We start from the raw sequence: 18,629 nt of genomic DNA, 5'->3' as shown, positions 1-18,629 counted from the left end.
ACGTTACTGAAGTGGTCTAGATGGAAGGATGAAATTTTTCAATGGTGCAAACTGTTAAGCTCTCAACAACTAGTCAAATGATTGCCAGTTCAAACCCACTCAGACGTGTCACAGAAGACAGACCTGGTGATATACTTTTGAAAGTTCACAGCTTAAAAACATCCATGGAGCAGTTCTTTTTTGCACACATAGGTTTGCCATGAATAGGAATCTACTTGATAACAATGAACAACAGATTAAAAGAGAAGTTGGCTTAGATGAGGGTGTAGAGGTGAAGGAAGTAAAAATCATATAGATTAGTGAATATTTTAAAGTAGGGCCCCAGGTATCTGATGATGTGGCGTTAAAAGAGAGAGGAGTCAAAATGACTTTGAGTTGGTTGGCATGAGCAATTGGGTGAAAAGCATTGCCATTTACCAAAGTAGGGAATACTGTGGTCAGAGAAGTTTGGGGTTAAGGGTAAGTTGACAATCACAGAATTATCTCAAATAGCAGTAGAAGATATTTAAACTTGCCTAGAAAATATATATGTTACATAAGGATTTTTCAAGATCTAATTAGGCATTTGACTGCTAACAAGAAGGCTGGCGGTTCAAACCCACCACCCACTCCTTGGAAGGAAGGTTGGGCAATTTACTTCCGTAGTGTCTATGAAACCCAAGGAGGGATCGCTATGAGTCGGGTCCGACTCGATGGCACATAACGACGACGACAACAATTTTCTTAGAGTTTTTTTTTTTTTTTTTTTTGAAGAGTAGAAATTAATTCATTGATCAGTGGACAGTTTCTTTTTAAGTAATTATCTGTGCTTAACACTATGCTAATGCTAACAAGTTACAAGGAAATATGAGAAATAATTTCTTATCTGCTTATAACTCATTGCTTGATTAAGCTATGATTAATATTCTGCCATGAAATTGCTTTTAGGTCTATAATTTTGTACAAATGTAAGTTCAAAGAATTAAATATTTTTCAAATATATTTTTAAATGGAGAAATTACATTTTTTTTCTCTGAAAATATTTAATATTGTGATTTGATCTTCAAGAACATTTCCTTGGTAAGCAACTTTGAGTAAAAAATAATGTTTATTTAATATTTTCTCTGTATAGACAGGGAGCTCTGGTGGCATAGTGCCTAAGGCATTTTGACTGCCAACCAGAAGGCTGGTTGTTCAAACACACTAGCCACTCCTTGGAAGGAACATTCGGCAATCTATTTCCATAGAGATGTCATCTTGGAAACTCAAGGAGGAGTTGTTATAAATTGATATAGACATAGATGAATGCATTTCTTACAAGTACTTCATAAATTGAGAATGGGGAAATAAAAATAAGACAGAAAATTTTCTTTAAATAACATTTATCTAATTTACCTGCATAAGAATTTTTCCCCATCAGGTTTTTAGCAACACTAGAAATTGATATGCTTGCTGTTAAGTGTCCTCAAACTGATTCCAACTCATAGTGACCTTATGCACAACAGAAGGAAACACTGCTTAGTCCTGTGTCATCATCACAGCTCTTCCTATGTTGGAACCCATGGTTGCAGCCACTGTGTCAATGCATCTCGTTGAGACTCTCCTCCTTTTTCCCTGACCCTCTTGTTTACCATGTGTGATATCCTTCTCTACAGGCTGGTCCTTTCTGACAACATGACCAAAGTAGATGATATGAAGTCTGGCCATTCTCACTTCTAAGGAACATTCCAGCTGCACTTCCTCCAGGATAGAATTGTTTGTTTTTCTGGTAGTCCATGCTATTTTCAGTATTTTTCTTCAACACCACAATTCAGAGGCATCAACTCTTCATTCTTCCTTATCTATGTCCAGCTTTCTTATACATATGAGAAGATTGAATATAATATGAAGTGGGTTAGGGACACCTTAGTCTTCAAAGTGACATTTTTGCTCCTTAACACTTTAAAGAGGTCTTTTGCAGCAAATTTGCCCAGGACGATATGATGGCTGATTTCTTGACTGCTGCTTCCATGGGCATTGATCGTGGATCCAAGTAAAACGAACAACAGATTAAAAGAGAAGTTGGCTTAGATGAGTCAAGATCCATCTGATATCAGCAATGATGTTCCTTTTTCCATGTCCTCTTCTGAATCTAGCCTGCACTTCTGGAAGTTCTCTGTCAATATACTGCTACAACCATTTTTGAATTATCTTCAGTAAGATTTTATTTGCATGTGATATTAATGATATCGTTTGATAATTTCCACATTCTGTGGGATCACCTTTCTTTGCAATGGGCACAAATGTGGACCTTTCCAGTCAGCTGGCCAGGTAGTTGTCTTCCAAATCTCTTGGCATAACTGAGTGAGTGCCTCCAGTGGGGCTTCTGTTTGGTGAAACATCTCAATGGGTATTCCGTCAATACCTGGAGCCTTGTTCTTTGCCAGTTCCTTCAGTGTGACTTCAGCTTCTTCCTTCAATACCATTGGTTCTTGATCATATGGCATCTCTCGAAATGGATGAAGATTGACCAGTTCTTTTTGGTACAGTGATTCTGTGTATTCCTTCCATCTTCTTTTGATGCTTCCTGCATCATTTAATATTTTGCCCATAGAAACTTTCAATATTGCAACTCGAGGCTTAAATTTTTTTCCCAGTTCTTTCAGCTTGAGAAATGCCAGGCATGTTCTTCCCTTTTGGTTTTCTAACTCCAGGTTTTTTCACATTCCATTATAGTAATTGGCTTTGTCTACTCGAGCTGCTCTTTAAAATCTTCTGTTCAGCTCTTTTATCTTGTCATTTCTTCCATTTGCTTTAGGTACTCTTCACTCAAGGGCAAGTTTCAGAGTCTCTTCTGACATCCATTTTAGTCTTTTCTTCTTTTCTCTTCTTTTAAATGACCTTTTAATTTCTTCATGGATGATGTTCTTGATGTCATCCCACAATTCCTCTGGTTTTCAGTCATTGGTGTTCAGTGCATCAAATCTATTCTTTAGATGGTCTCTAAGTTCAGGAGGAATATATTCTAGGTCATATTTTGGCTCTTATGGACTTATTTTAGTTGTCTTCAACTTCAAGTTGAACTTGCATATGAGCAATTGATGACCTGTCCCACAATAAGATGCTGACCTTGTTTTGGCTGAAGATATTGAGCTTTTCCATTGTCCCTTGGCACAAGTGTAGTCAGTGTGATTCCTGTGTACTCCATCTGGCAAAGTCCATGTGTATAACTTCCCTTTGTCTCATTGAAAAAAAGGTATTTGCAGTGAATAAGTCATTGGTCTTGCAAAATTCTGTCATGTGATCTCCAGCATTATTTCTGTCACCAAGGCTGAATTTTCCAACTACTGGTGATTCCTCTTTGTTTCTAACTTTTGCATTCCAGTTGCCAGTGATAATTAACACATCTTGCTTGCATGTTTGGTCAATTTCAGACTGCAGAAATTTTATAAAAATCTTCAATTTCCTCATCTTTGGCTTTTGTGGTTGTCCATCTATGTAATGTCAAATAGCACATTTATTATCTACATTGCTTCCTGCCTCTGCCAGAATGTGGGGATCTTAAGTCATTTATATGGTACAGAGAGGTGAAGGCCAGTACAATTTACATGGGTATTTGGAGGATTATGACAGGGATTTGTTCAGTAGTAGAATCTACCAGGTAAAATTGCTTCTATGGAATGAATATTCTGAAACCTTTGGAGTTTATACCATGGCTGAGATCATGGACTTTAAATAATATCTAATCACAACTTCCTTTTACTTTTCATGGAGTGATAAGGAATAACTTCCTCCTGAAGATATATGGAAAGATACATATCATAAAAGGGCAATTAGTCCAAGAGTTCAAATTAAGAAGTTTTAAGTCTGGAGTTTACAGATATCATTTTTTCTCCTCCTTCCTGATATAGTCTATCTTATTGGAAAGGATACAAGAAACTTGGTATATCTTCTTTGTTTTTGTAAAAAGGAAATGATACTCAGTGGTATCATTTGATGAAATTCCTTAAGGTCCTCATGACAGCAATCATTTCAAATTAGTAGGGAAATCTGTAAGAATGTCTAACTATGAGGTCAAATTACTGCTATACTATAGCATCCTGGGTGTTTCTCTGCTTTATCCTACTATTTCCTGTTGTTGTTGTTAGGTGCTGTTAAGTCAGCTCCAACTCATAGTGACCTTATGTACAACAGAACAAAACACAGACTGGTCCTGTGCCAGCCTCACAATCCTTGCCACACATGAGCTCATCATTGTAGCCACTGTGTCAATTCATCTTCTTAAGGGCCTTCCACTTTTCATTGACCCTCTGCTGAACATGATATCATTCTCCAAGGAATGGTCTCTTCTGACCACATGAACAAAGTAGATAAGACAAAATCTGGCCATTGTCTCTTCCAAGGAGCATTCTGGCTGCACTTCCTCCAGGGCAGATTTGTTAGTTCTTTGGACAGTCCATGGTACTTTCAGGATTCTTTGCTAACACCACAAATCAAAAGCATCAACTCTTCTTCCACCTTCCTTATTCATTGTCCAGCTCTCACATGCATGTGAGGTAATTGAAAATGGCTTGGGTTAGGTACATCTTAATCTTCAAGGAGACGTCATTATACTTCAGCATTTTAAAGATGTCTTTTGTGGAAGATTTGCTCAATACAATACACGTCTGGTGTCTTGACTGCTGTTTCCATTGGTGTTGATTGTGGAAGCATGTAATACGAAATCTTTGACAACTTCAATCATTTCTCCATTTGTTGTGATGCTGCTTATCAGTCCACTTGTGAGGATTTTTGTTATCTTTATGTTGAGATATAATCCATACTGCAGACTGAAATCTTTAATCTTCATCAATAATTGCTTCAAGTCACCCTCACTTTCAGCAAGCAAAGTTTTGTTGTCTGTGTATTGCATGTTATTATTGAATCTTCCTCCAATCCTGAGGACACATTCTGCTTCATATAGTCCAGCTTCTTGGATTATTTGTCCAGCATACGGATTGAATAAGTATGATGAAATGATAAAACTCTTACACAATTCCTTCTTGATTTTAAACCATGAAATACCCTCTTGTTCTGTTTGAACAACAGCCTCCTGGTCTATGCACAAGTTCCTCGTGAGTACAATTAAGTGTTCTAGAATTCCCATTCTTCTCAATGTTATCCATAATTTGTTATGATCCACACAATAGAATGCTTTTACATAGTAAACAAAACACAAGTCAACATCTTTATTGTATTCTTTGCTTTGAGCCAAGGTCCATCTGACATCAGCAATAATATCCCTCATTCCACGATCTCTTCTGAGTACAGCCTGTATTTCTGGAAGTCCTCTGTCAATATACTGCTGCAACTGGTTTTGAATTATCTTCAGTAAGATTATACTTGTGTGTTATATTAATAATATTGTTCAATAATTTCCACATTCTGTGGGATCACGTTTCTTTGGAATAGGCTCAAATACAGATGCCTTCCAGTCACTTGGCCAGGTCACTGTCCTCCAAATTTCTCGGCATGGGTGAGTGAGTGCCTCTGGCACAGCATCTATTTGTTGAAACATCTTAATGGGTATCCCATCAATTATTGGAGCCTTGTTTTTAGCCACTTCTTTCAATGCAGCTTCTATTTCTTCCTTCAATACCATTTGCTCTTAATCATATGCCACCTCCTGAAATGGATGAACATCGACCAATTCTTTTTGGTCTAGTGACTGTGTATTCCATCCATCTTCTTTTGATGTTTCTTATATCATTTAACATATTACCCATGGAATCTTTCAATATGCCAACTTGAGGCTTAAGTTTTTTCCTCAGTTCTTTCAGTTGAGAAATGCTGAGCATGTTCTTCCCTTTTGTTTTTCTAACTCCATGTCTTTGCACATTTCATTATAGTAATTGACCTTGTCTTCACAAGCTGCTCTTTGAAATCTTCTGTTCAGCTCTTTTATCTTGTCATTACTTCCATTTGCTTTGGCTACTCTCCTTTCAAGGGTAAGTTTCAGAGTCTCTTCTGATATCCATTTTGGTCTTTTCTTCCTTTCCTATATTTTTAATGATCACTTACTTTCTTCATGAATGATGTTCTTGATGTCATCCCACAATTCTTCTGGTTTTCAGTCACTGGTGTTCAATGCATCAAACTTATTCTTTAGATGATCTCTAAATTTGGGAGCTCTGGTGGCGTACTAGCTAAAGCATTTGACTACTAACGAGAAGGGATATAATCCAGGTCATATTTTGGCTCCATAGATTTGTTTTAATTGTCTTCAACTTCAACTTGAACTTGCATATGAACAGTTGATGGTCTGTTCCACAGTCAGCTCCTCATGTTGTTGTAGCTGAATCTACTATTTCATATAAAAATTTATTAAAGAATTTTTTTTCTAGAAAAAAAGTAAAAAATTTATATAACTATTTGTGTTATCATTAAGTACCATTGATTCAGCTCCAACTCATAGCAACCCTGTATACAACAGAAGAAAACACTGCCTAGTCCAGCATCGTTCTCACATTTCTTTCTATGCCTGAGCCCATTGTTGTAGTCACTGCATCATTCCATCTTACTGTCTTCCCCTTTTTCGCTAACCTTCTACTTTACCAACCGTGATATCCTTCTCCAAGGACTGATCCCTTCTGGCAACATGACCAAGATAGGTGAGATGAAATCTGGCCATTATTGCTTATAAGGAGCATTCTGGCTGCACTCTCCACCTGGATGACCTGTCCACCATGGGTAACCCTGCTGGTATTTGAAATACCAGTGGTACACCTTCTAGTGTCAAAGCAACATGCAAGCCACCCCAGTACAAAAAAGTGACAGAAGAGTGGTGGTATCATTTTTTAGTACTGAATTTTAATGAAATGTAAAGAAAGAAAGAAACTTAAAAGACTTACGGTTCTAAGAATCAACTCCTCTCAGGAAATAAATAAACCAGTTGCCATCAAATTAATTCTGACTCATCATGACCACATGGATGTCAGAGAAGAACTATAGTTCATAGGGTTTTCAAAGGCTGATTTTCAGAGGTAGATCATCAGGCCTGTCATCAAAAGGGCCACTAGGTGAACCAAAACCTACAGTCATTCAGTTAGCAGCAGAGTACATAAAACATTTACACCAACCAGGAACTTCCTCTTCAGGGAACACAATGCTTAAAAGCAAGAGTTAAGAATGAGATAAAATTGTATTTAATTTTTCCTGGCAGTAGGAGGGAAAAGGAGAGGGAATAACAAAGTACAGGATGTTGTTGTTGTTGTTATGTGCCGTCAAATTGGACCCAACTCATAATGACCCCTCCTTGGGTTTCTGAGGCAGTATCACTACAGAAGTAGGTTGCCCCATCTTTCTTCTGAGGAGTGGCTGGTGGGTTTGAACCACCAGAACAAACTACAGGATAGACACCCATTAACTTGGGTGAAGGGAAAGGCAATATATTTTAAGGAGAAGGTCACCACAAAATGATTACGGCAAAAATAGACAAGGAGGAGCACAAGAATTAAAGGCAACAAAGATAAATACTATTACATACAAAATCCTGCAATTATGAAATAAAAATAATCTACAAGTGGATTCATAGACACTGAAGCTGAACAGGTAGAGGCAGACAAATGGGAATATACTCACAAATACATATAGGTTTGACAGAGGGTATTTCTACATATGCATGTATATGTTCTGCAAGTATATCCATAAATATAGTAGAGTATACAAGGGACAAAGTTATGAAAACTCCTTAGCAATAACCAATCACCTTGAAGAAATGAGTTACTGGAACCTGGCAGCTCAGAACTATAGCCTCAGGGGACATCAAAGTCACCTGGGATAACATAGTCCACAAAGAGATTGTTCTATAGCCCACTTTGATGAGTAGCATTGTAAGAGCCCCTGAACAACCATCTAAGGTGCAACTATTGGTCACTCCCAATCTGGAGTAAAGAATGAAGAAAATTAAAAACAAAACAAGGAAACAATTAGTCAAAGGACTAATTGACCATGTGAACCATAGTGTCCAGCTATCACTGCCAATTGATCTGAATAGGATCACAATAGGAAGTTCTGGGTAGAGTGGGAAAAAATGTAAAAAAAAGTCAAAAATAAAAAAGACAAACCATCCTGCTCAATAGAGACTTGTGGAACCCAAGAGACTCTAACACTTAGATACTTTTCAAGTCTGGAATGGAACTCACTTGTGTATTTCACCTTTCAGCCAAACAATAGACAGGTGTATAAGGTGGACATGAGCACCTCTATATAAAGAAAAAAAAAAAAATGCTTACAATGGGACCAATTAGCAGCATCATGACAAATGGAGAAAAAATTGAAGTTGTCAAAGATTTCATATTACTTGGTTCTACAATCAACATCAATGAAAGCAGCAGTCAAGATATCAGGCATCTATAGCCTTGGGCAAATCTGATGCAAAGGACCCCTTTCAAGAGCTCAAGAGCAAAGATGTCTCCTTGCAGACAAAGGTGCACTTGACACAAGATATGGTATTTTCAATCGCTTCATATGCATTTGAGAGCTGGACAATGAATAAGGAAGACCAAAGAAGAGTGGATGATTTTGGGTTGTGGTGTTGGTGAAGAATGCAGAAAGTACCATGGACCGCTAAAAGAACTAACAATTTATCCTGGAAGAAGTGCAACCGCAATGCTTCTTGGAAGCCAGAATTGCCAAACTTCGTCTCATCTACTTTGATCATGTGGTAAGATGGGAACATTCCCTGGAGAAGGGTATTATGCCTGGCAATATGGAAGGACAATGAAAAAGGGAAAGGTCCTCAATGAGATGGATTGACACAGTGACTGCAACGATGGGCTCAGGTATATAGCAAGGATCCTGGGTCTAGCACAGGACCGGGTGGAGTTTCATTCTGTTGTACATGAGGTCACTGTGAATTGGAGGTGACTTGACAGCACCTAACAACAGCAAAAACAAAATAAAGTGGACAAGTCCAGGGAGATATGCACTTCTTAGAAGAATCAAACAAACATAATCAAAAGGGAATCATCTACCAGGGATAAAGCTTAGAGAGCAGGAAAGGATAGGAAGAAATGGATGAATGGAAATGGTAAACACAAGAGAAAGTGAAAAGTGTGCTGTTACTTCGTGGGGATTGAAATCAGTATCACAGAACAAAATGTGTATGAATTGTTGAATGGAAAACAAATTTGCTCTGTGAACCTTCACCCAAATCATGATAAAAATATATATATTTTAAAAAGGCAAATGATCCAATCATAAAATAAACAAAGGACTTGAAAAGACATGTCACAAAAGAGGACATTTAAAGGGCTTCCAAACACATGAAAAAAAAAAATCATATTTGATTACTGGCTGGCTATGTGACCAATCTTTGCCAAAGTTTCCTGATATGAAAATAGTGAAAATATATACCTTATAATATAAAAATCAAGTGACGTGTATGAATTGTTTAGCATGATTTCTGGTTTGTAGTAAGACCCCTTGATAAATATTAATTAGTAGTAGTACTTTCAGCAGAAGTAATAATAGTATTATAGTTGCATGTTCCATTCTTATAGCAGTTGTACTGCTGTGTTGATTTGAAACCCGTCAGGAATATTGCATTGCATTTGCTAATTTAAAGGCCTTAGAAAAAGTGACAGCAAAATGAACCAATTTACTGGAAGGCACTTTATAATTACAGTGAATTCATTTTCCTTGTCCAAGTGATATTGTTATCTACAATAATGTCTTTTTTATAAAGAAAAATATAAACTCTGAGTCTGAGAAACATAAATGATCCTTTCCATGGGTTTATAAAAAGTAATTTTTCTAAATCCATGCTTACTTCATTACAAATGGATATAAAAATGAGTTTTTCAACCACTGTCTCTTTAAAATGAAGAACTTGTGATCGGTTATTCATGGTGTTGTATTAACTATCATGATTATCTCATGACCATATGAGTCTCATGGTTTTGCCCATCATAGATTTGGTCTCATCAATATTATCTCATTAAAATGATATCTACTTTTATAAATTATTTGATTATCATGCACTTTGTTAGTTACTCTATTTTCATAGGAGTTAAAGTTATAAATACCAAATAAATGGGACAAATGTGTATGCCTATGTTGACTGTAAGGTAAATAATAAAATTTAGTTTTCCTATGCATTTTACAAATGTCTTTTAGGAATATTATATTTTTTCACATTTGTTTATCTACAAGACATAACTTGTCCAATTTTTTATTTTTTATTTTTTGTTGGAGTTTTCCTTCCAAGGAAACTTGAAAGAAGATATGAATAAAATCTGATTTTTTGTTTGTTTGAATTTGTTGATTTTCCTTCAGAATGTTTACAATTTTTTCATTGTACTGTAAAAGTGGAAGCTTCATGAAATAACTCTGCATATGTATTGCTCACAAGAGAGAGAGCAGGTTTAGACTAATTTCCGAAGTTATAGTAATAAAAAGGAGTGCTGGTAGCACAGTGCCTAAGGCATCTGACTGCTAATTAGAAGGCTAGTGCTTCAAATCCATCAGCCACTCCACAGAAGCAAGACTAGGCAATCCACTTCTGTAAAGATTTCCCATTTTGGAAACCCAATGGGGATCACTACGAGTCTGAATCAACTTGGCCGCTGTTTTTTTTTTTTTTTAATAGTAATAAAAACTGCATTTTAAACAACCACTGAGATTGATTCTACACTCAATCATCTTCCTGCCACCAACTCAATAGTTCTTTTTGTTAGCAAACTCTTCATCTGCAGCCTCAGGTACTTCATTGGCCATGTTGTCACTATGCTGGGGGATTTCAAGGCCATTCAAATTTCCCTTCTTATTTGATATAATTTCACTAGTTTAAGATGAAAGTATGACAAATGGGATAGAAGTAGATCCTATGTCCTTAGAAGAGTGGGGCAGATTTCCCTTTTGAAAGTCAATAATGACTGAAATATATCCTGTACCTAGTCCAGTGTATAGAACTTAACAGTAGAAATAAATACAATTATAAATTTTGAAAAGATGATAATGGAAGGGCACAACCTGAAAATTCTACGGGGATGCAGGACTCAGAAAGGAAGTTGAGGAGGGAAAAGAGAAAAACTGGATTTCATTTCTTTCACAGATTTGCCTGTGACTGGAAATGCACATAATGTATTAACATATTTCAATTATTTTTCCAGGGAAGACATACTTATGAACACCAGTGGAATTTGTTTGAGGTTTCTAGATAGAAATATTTCTAATGATTTATTTGGATACAGAGACATTTTTCTCATTCTAGAGCAAGGTCATTCTACTGCTCAGAAGACACGTAAAATAAAAAGGAATAAACTTGACATGTTTATGTACATGTTAAAGTTCAAATACTATTAAGTGATTTAACATTCTGAGTAAAAAATAAGCTTCTATTAAAAAAATAATAAATAGCCTATAGTACAAGGGCAATGAAAATAAAAGATTAAGTTAAATATGTATCTGTAAAATAGAAGCAAATGTATTTTTGAACATGTTTATCACAGAAGCATTGATTTTATATCTTCTACCTTGTAAATTTACTTATTAGTTCTAGTAGCATTTTTGTAGCTTCTTTGGCATTCCACCCATAGACAATCACATATTATGTGAATACAGACCATTTAGGTATTCCATTTTAATGTATATGTTTTTAAATTTCTCTTTCCTACTACATTGTACTGTCTAGGACCTCCAGTAAGATGATGAGTAGGAGTAGTAAGAGGGGACAACTTCACCTTTTTTCCAGTCTTAGAGGAACAGCGTTCAATCTCTCACCATTTAGTATGGCATCAGCACTAGATTGTTTTCTAGATTCTCTATACTAGAATGAGAAACCTCCTTAATGATAAGTTTGATGAAAGATATTCAACACCTTTATACTGAAAATCATAAAACATTGCTGAGAGAAATTAAAGATCTAAGTAAAAAGAGATGCCATGTTCTTGGAACGAACGAATCATTGGTGTTAAGTTGTCAATGTTCAATTTGATCTATATATTAGAAGAAAACCTAACCAAAATTTCAACAGAATCATTTATAGAGAAGTTAGGAAGCTGATTTAAAACAAAAAATTATATTGAAATTCAAATGACTTAGAAGATCTTCCTGCAAAATAATAACCATGTTGGTGATCTTATTCATCCCGATTTCATAATTTATTCTGCATACATAGTAATAAGGAAACTGTGGTATTCATGAAAGCATAACCAAGTATATCAGTGGAGTAGAATATAATTCTCAGAAACATATCTAATTTAATGGGGAAAGTTTTATCTCTTCAAAAACAGGGAAAACTGGGACTTTATATGGAACAAGAAATGAACTTCTACATCAACATCACACCACATAGAAAAATTCACTGAAATTGGATTTTCAATATTTTCAATCTTACCATAAAGATTACAGGAAGTTAAAGGAAGAAAATAAAAGAATGATAGGAAGTTATAGAAAGAAAATAAAGAAGAATCCATTTGTGAAGGTCGGAATACACAAATATTTATTAAAGGAGGTAGAAAAAACATGAAGTCACTCCTAGAGTGTCCACTGTACTGACTTATAAAACTAGAGATCAATTTTGCATATTTCTTAACTTTATGGGAATGGAATATACAATATATGCTCTTTTGTCTCTGAATGCTTTTACTTCATCTTATTGAAGTAAATTAACTGATGTGACTTTGTAAAGTTGTATTTCTTCTATCCTTACTATTATAAATATTTCATGGTATAAATCTATTTATTACATTTTTTATTATTGCTGGCATTTGGATAGTTTTCAGTACGGGTTTATCACAAATAGTAATGTTATGAATGTTTTAGTGTATGTCTTTTGGTAAATGTTTGTATACATGTCTATTGAATGTATATCTATGAATGGAATTACTAGATCATAGGTATCAGCATTAGTAGATACTGCTAAGTAGTGTTCCAGACCACATTAGTTTTCATTGTGACAACTTATACTCCTGCAGCAGTATATACATGCTCTGACTATTCTATATACTTTTATTTCATTGTAGTTTTAATTTGTTTTCTTTAAATAAATAATATACCTTTTAATATGTTTATTGAGCATTTGAAGCTTTTCTTTTCTGCATTTCCTGTTTAATCTCTTCTCCCTTCCCATCATTCTTTTTACTGCTTTGTAAGAAGTTTTAAAAATATTTGTTTTGAATATAGGTACTTGTAACATATGAAAAACAAAAACCAAGCTCACTGCTGTTGAGTTGGATCTGACTCATAGCGACCCCTCTTTGGGTTTCCTAGGCGGTATCACGGGAGCTCTGGTAGCATAGTGGCTAAGACACTTGCCTGCTAACCAGACGGCTGGCGGTTCAAACCCACCAGCCACTCCTCGGAAGGCAGGTTGGGCAATCCTACTTCCGTAGTGATACTGCCTCGGAAACCCAAGGAGGGGTTGCTATGAGTCGGGCCGACTCGACGGCACATAACAACAACAACAACAGGAGATATCACTATGGAAGTAGATTGCACAACCTTCCTTCCAAGGAGTGGCTAGTGGGTTTGAACCACCAGCCTTCTGGTTAGCAGTCAAATGCCTTAGGCACTAAGCCACTAGAGCTCCTATCCCTCCCACTATATGAATTATTGTGAAGGATATTTTTCATAGACAGAGTCATTTAATATATTAATATTAAGTCATAATATGAATATATAAAATTATTTTAAAATATATCAAATTATTATGCCGAGTTTGAAAAACATTTGCCTACTCTGAGCTCATAATCATACTCTCCTGAGTGTCTATCAAAATGCTTAATAATTTTATTATTTATTTATTTTTAGACATGCAGTCTTTTTTGTTTGTTTTTAAACTAATTTTACTTTTTTTTTTTTTTTTAAATTTGTGATTCTTATTTCTTTATGATAGTCAAGGTATTGAGAGTTCAGTGTTGGAAGAATATATTAATTTCATTTTTTCTAAACTGAAGGATAATTCATATACCATAAAGTTCACCTTTTCAAAGTGTACAGTTAAGCAATTTTTAGAACATTCACAGTTGTGCAACATCTCCAGTATCTAATTGCAGAACATTTTCATTACATCTAAAAGAAATTTATCCATTTTTCCCTCACCTCCATCCACTAGAAATCACTAATCTACTTCTGTTTCTGTGGATTCACCTATTCTGGGCATTCTCATAATTTGACATTTGAATCTCATTTCTTTGACTTAGCATAATATTTTCAAGATTTATCTATGTTGTAGTTTGTATCGTTCCTTTTTTGGTTGAATAATATTTAATTGTATGGATACAAGAAGTCTTCATAGGGGATAGACTTTTATTTTATTTTTTTGGTTGTAAGTTTATATTTTATTGTGATTTGGGTGAAAATTTACATTACAATTTCATTTTCCATGCAACACATTTTGTTTTGTAACATTGATTACAATCTCTGTAAAGTAGCAGCCTACAACTTGTCTGTTAGTTTGTCATACTTTGGTGGCTTGCTTGTTGCTATAAAGCTGGAGGCTATGCCACCAGTATTTTAAATACAGCCAGGCCACCAAAAGGGGACAGGTTTCATTGGAGCTTCCAGACTAAACCAGACTAAAAAGAAGGAAGGGGCCACCCACTTCTCAAATAACAGACCAGTGAAAACCTTATGAATAGCAGTGAAACACTATCTGATATTATAATAGAAAACTTTATGAATAGCTCTGAAACATTGATATAGCGCCAGAAGATGGGCCCTTCAGGTTGGAAGGCAATCAAAATATGACTGGGGAAGAGCTGCCTTCTCAAAGTAGAGTTGACCTTAATAATATGGATGGAGTAAAACTTTGGGACTTCCATTTGCTGATGGAGCACAACTCAAAATGGGAAGAAACAGCTGCAGACATCCATTAATAATCAGAACATGGAATGTACAAGGTATGAATGTAGGAAAATTGGAATTTGTCAAAAATGAAATGAAACACATAAAGATTGATATCCTAAGCTGAAATGGACTGGTATTGGACATTTTGAATCTGACAATTATATGATCTCCTATGTCAGAAATGACAAATTGAAGACAAGTGATGCATTCATCATCACAAATAATGTTTCAAGATCTGTCCTAAAATACAATGCCATCAGTGATAGTGATAGAAAATTTTTACCAGTTTTTGCAATCTGAAGTTGACCAACTGTGCAATCAAAATGTATTGATTATAACTGGTGATAGGAGAATGCAGAAGTTTGAAACAAACAAGAATCACTGATAGGTGAAAAATATAGCCTTGGTCATAAAAGTGATATTGGAGAGCTCATGATAGAATTTTGCATGACCAATTTACTTATTCCAATACTTTGTTTTTCAACAACATAAATGGCGCCTATACACGTGGACCTCACCCGATGGAAAACATAAGAATCAGATCAGCTACATCTGTGGAAAGAGCCAATGAAGAAGGTCAATTCTTCAGCCAAAACAAGGACAGGAGCTGACTGTGGAACAGACCATCAATGCTCATAGGCAAATTCAAGTTGAAGCTGAAGAAAATTAAAACAAGTCCATGAGAACCAAAATATTACTTTGATTCCATCACACCTAAATTTAGAGATCCTCTGAAGAATAGATGTGATGCATTGAACACCAGTGACTGAAAACCAAACAAGTTGTGGCATAGCATCAATAACATCATATGTGAAGAAAGCAAAAGGTCCTTAAAAAGACAACAAAGGAAGAAAAGACCAACATGGATATCAGAAGAGACTCTGAAACTTGCTCTTGAATGGAAACCACGCAAGCAAGAAGACAATGGGATGGTATATATAAAACCCCAAAAGAGAAAAATTTCTAACCAAGAATTATATTATATATATTATATATATATAATTATGTAAGAATTAAAATTCTCCCTCAATATGATGATGAAATTGGGAGATTTCCAAATAAGCAAAAAATTAAGGGAATTTGTTAAAACCAGACCAACTGAACAAGAGATGCTAAAGGAAATCCTTTGGATAGAGAACCAACAACAGCAAACAACAACCGACCATGAACACACATGATGACATACCCAGAAACCAACCCAGTTATGGAAGTATACAAAGTAAATAAACCTACAAGATTGTAAACAGGGAACCAGAGACATCAATTGACAAATGAAGACAACTACAAATCAAAAAAAGGGAAAAAATTGTGTAGTAACAGAACTTCTAAATGGTAGGGAAGTCAAGACAACTGCAAGATAGAACAGACTGTCCTCGACTTGGGAAGCAAATTATAAATCACAGGGTAACTTCAAAGAAAAATCATAAACCTTCACATCAAAATAAAAAAGAGGACCAGCACAAATATTTAGTGAGTACTAAAAAATTAGCAATGAAGGAAGTGATAACATGATTCATAAATGAAATGAGCTCAGCACAGACAATTATATGGAAAAAAGAAATCAGGAACACCACAAAATGACAGCAAAAAATTCCTACGTGTCGATAATTAAATATCTGAGGAGGGACTTATCTCTAAAATGTATAGAAAATTCTAATACTTCAATAACAAAAAGATCAACAATCCAATTAAAAAATAGGCAGAAGACATGAATAGACTCTTCACCAAAGAGGATATTCAGGAGGCCAGCAAACACATGAAAAAATGTTCATGATCATTAGCCATCAGAGAGATGAAAATCAAAACAACAATGAGACACCGTCTCACCCCAGCACTAATGGCAAAATTCAACAAGACAAAAAATAACAAATGCTAGCAAGGATGTAGAGAGAGTGGGACTCTCACACACTGCTGGTGGGACTGTAAAATGATACAACCACTGTGGAAAGCAGTATGGTGATTCCTTAAAAAGCTGAAATTAGAAATACTATTTGACCCAGCAATTCTATTATGGGTATATATCCTAAAGATGTGACAGCAAAGACAAGAACAGATACATGCACACCCATGTTCATCACAACACTATTTACAATAGCAAAAAAGATGGAAACAATCTAGGTGCCCATCAACAGAAGAATGGATAACCAAACTACGGTACATGCACACAATAGAATACTATGCAACACTAAAGAATAATGTAGAATCTGCAAAACACCACATAACATGGATGATCTTGGAGGATGTTATGCTGAGTGAAATAAGTAATTCACGGAAGGACAAGTATAGCATTCATTATTGTAAAAAGTCAAGGAAATGTTGGTATATGGAAGGATACTTTCTTTGTTGGTTACCAGGGGTGGGAGGGGAAGAGAGGGAACACTGCCAAAAAAAAAAAATATTGACCAATGTCACTTTAGTTTTGTCTATTTAACTGTATGTACATTGACTTGACGGCACACAACAACAACAACAACAACATTGTATTTCAATAAAATGTATTTAAAAAAAAAAAACTGTTCAAAAGCACGGATGACAAAGCACTGATGACTGATGATGACTAAGGTGCGCTTGGCCTAAGCAATGATATTTTCTTTCAATTACCTCATCTGCATGTGAGAGATAGACAATGAATAAGGAAGACTGAAGAAGAATTGATGCATTTGAATTAGGATTGTGGTGAAGAATATTGTATGTATATCGACTGTCAGAAGAACAAACAAACAAATCTATCTTGGAAGAAGGGCAACCAGAATGCTTCTTAGAAGTGACATTTAGTCTCACATACTTTAGACATATCATCAGGTGGGACCAGTCCCTGGAGAAGGACGGTATGCTTGGTAAAGTAGAAAGTCAGCAAATAGAAGATCATCAATGGGATGGATTGATATTGTGGTTGTAACAAATGGATCATATATGAAAGTGTTTGTGAAGATGGCCAAGGGCTGGGCCATGTTCCATTCTGTTGTACATAGGGCCACTGTGAGTCAGAACCACTGCATGGCACCTAACAACAATAACAATGATTTAAAAGATGAAATAAATTTCTTGATTTTAAGCCTAAACCATTTGTGGGAAAGCAATTTTGTTTTAAGCTTTTTATCCACTATTTAAATAGGTTACTCTTTTTAAAGTTACTGTTCTAATATGCCAGTATTAAGTAAGCAAGGTTGTGTTAAGCTGATTTATACATGCTGCAAACATTATTTTAGCCCCTGGATGCCTGCTGGTAAAAATTACGACCTCCTTCCAAATATAATTAATCTTTTCTATAAGCATGTTGCTGTTGTTATTAAGTGCCATAAAGTTGGTTCCAACTTACAGCAACCCTATGTACTATAGAAAGAAATATTGCCCAGTCCTGCACGATCCTCAAAATTGTTGCTGTGTTTAACCCCATTTTTGCAGCCACTGTGGCAATCAATGTCATTAAGGATGCTCTTCTTTTCTGACCCTCTAATGATGTGCATCTCCAGGACTTGTCCCTCCTGATAGAATATCCAAAGCACACGAAACAGAGTCTCACCATCTTTGCTTCTAAGGAACATTTTAGCTGCACTTGTTTCATGACATATTTGGTTGTTCTTAGAAGAATTCAAACTTCTTCACCAACACCGTAATTCAAGAGGATTAATTCTTTTTCAGTCTTTATTCACTGTCTGACTTTTGCATGCATGTTGTTGTTGTTGTTGTTAAGTGCTGTCGAGTCGTTTCTGACTCATAGCGACCCCATGCACAGCAGAACGAAACACTGCCCGATCCCTCACAAGCCCCACAATCCCTGCTATACTTGAGACCATCATTGCAGCCACCGTGTCAATCCATCTCGTTGAAGGCCTCCC

The sequence above is a fragment of the Orycteropus afer genome, unplaced genomic scaffold, assembly GCF_000298275.1.
Source record: "Orycteropus afer afer isolate SDZICR_OR568_19922 unplaced genomic scaffold, OryAfe1.0 scaffold00025, whole genome shotgun sequence".
In the NCBI taxonomy this organism is placed as follows: Eukaryota; Metazoa; Chordata; class Mammalia; order Tubulidentata; family Orycteropodidae; genus Orycteropus; species Orycteropus afer.
This window is presented reverse-complemented; position numbering follows the sequence as displayed.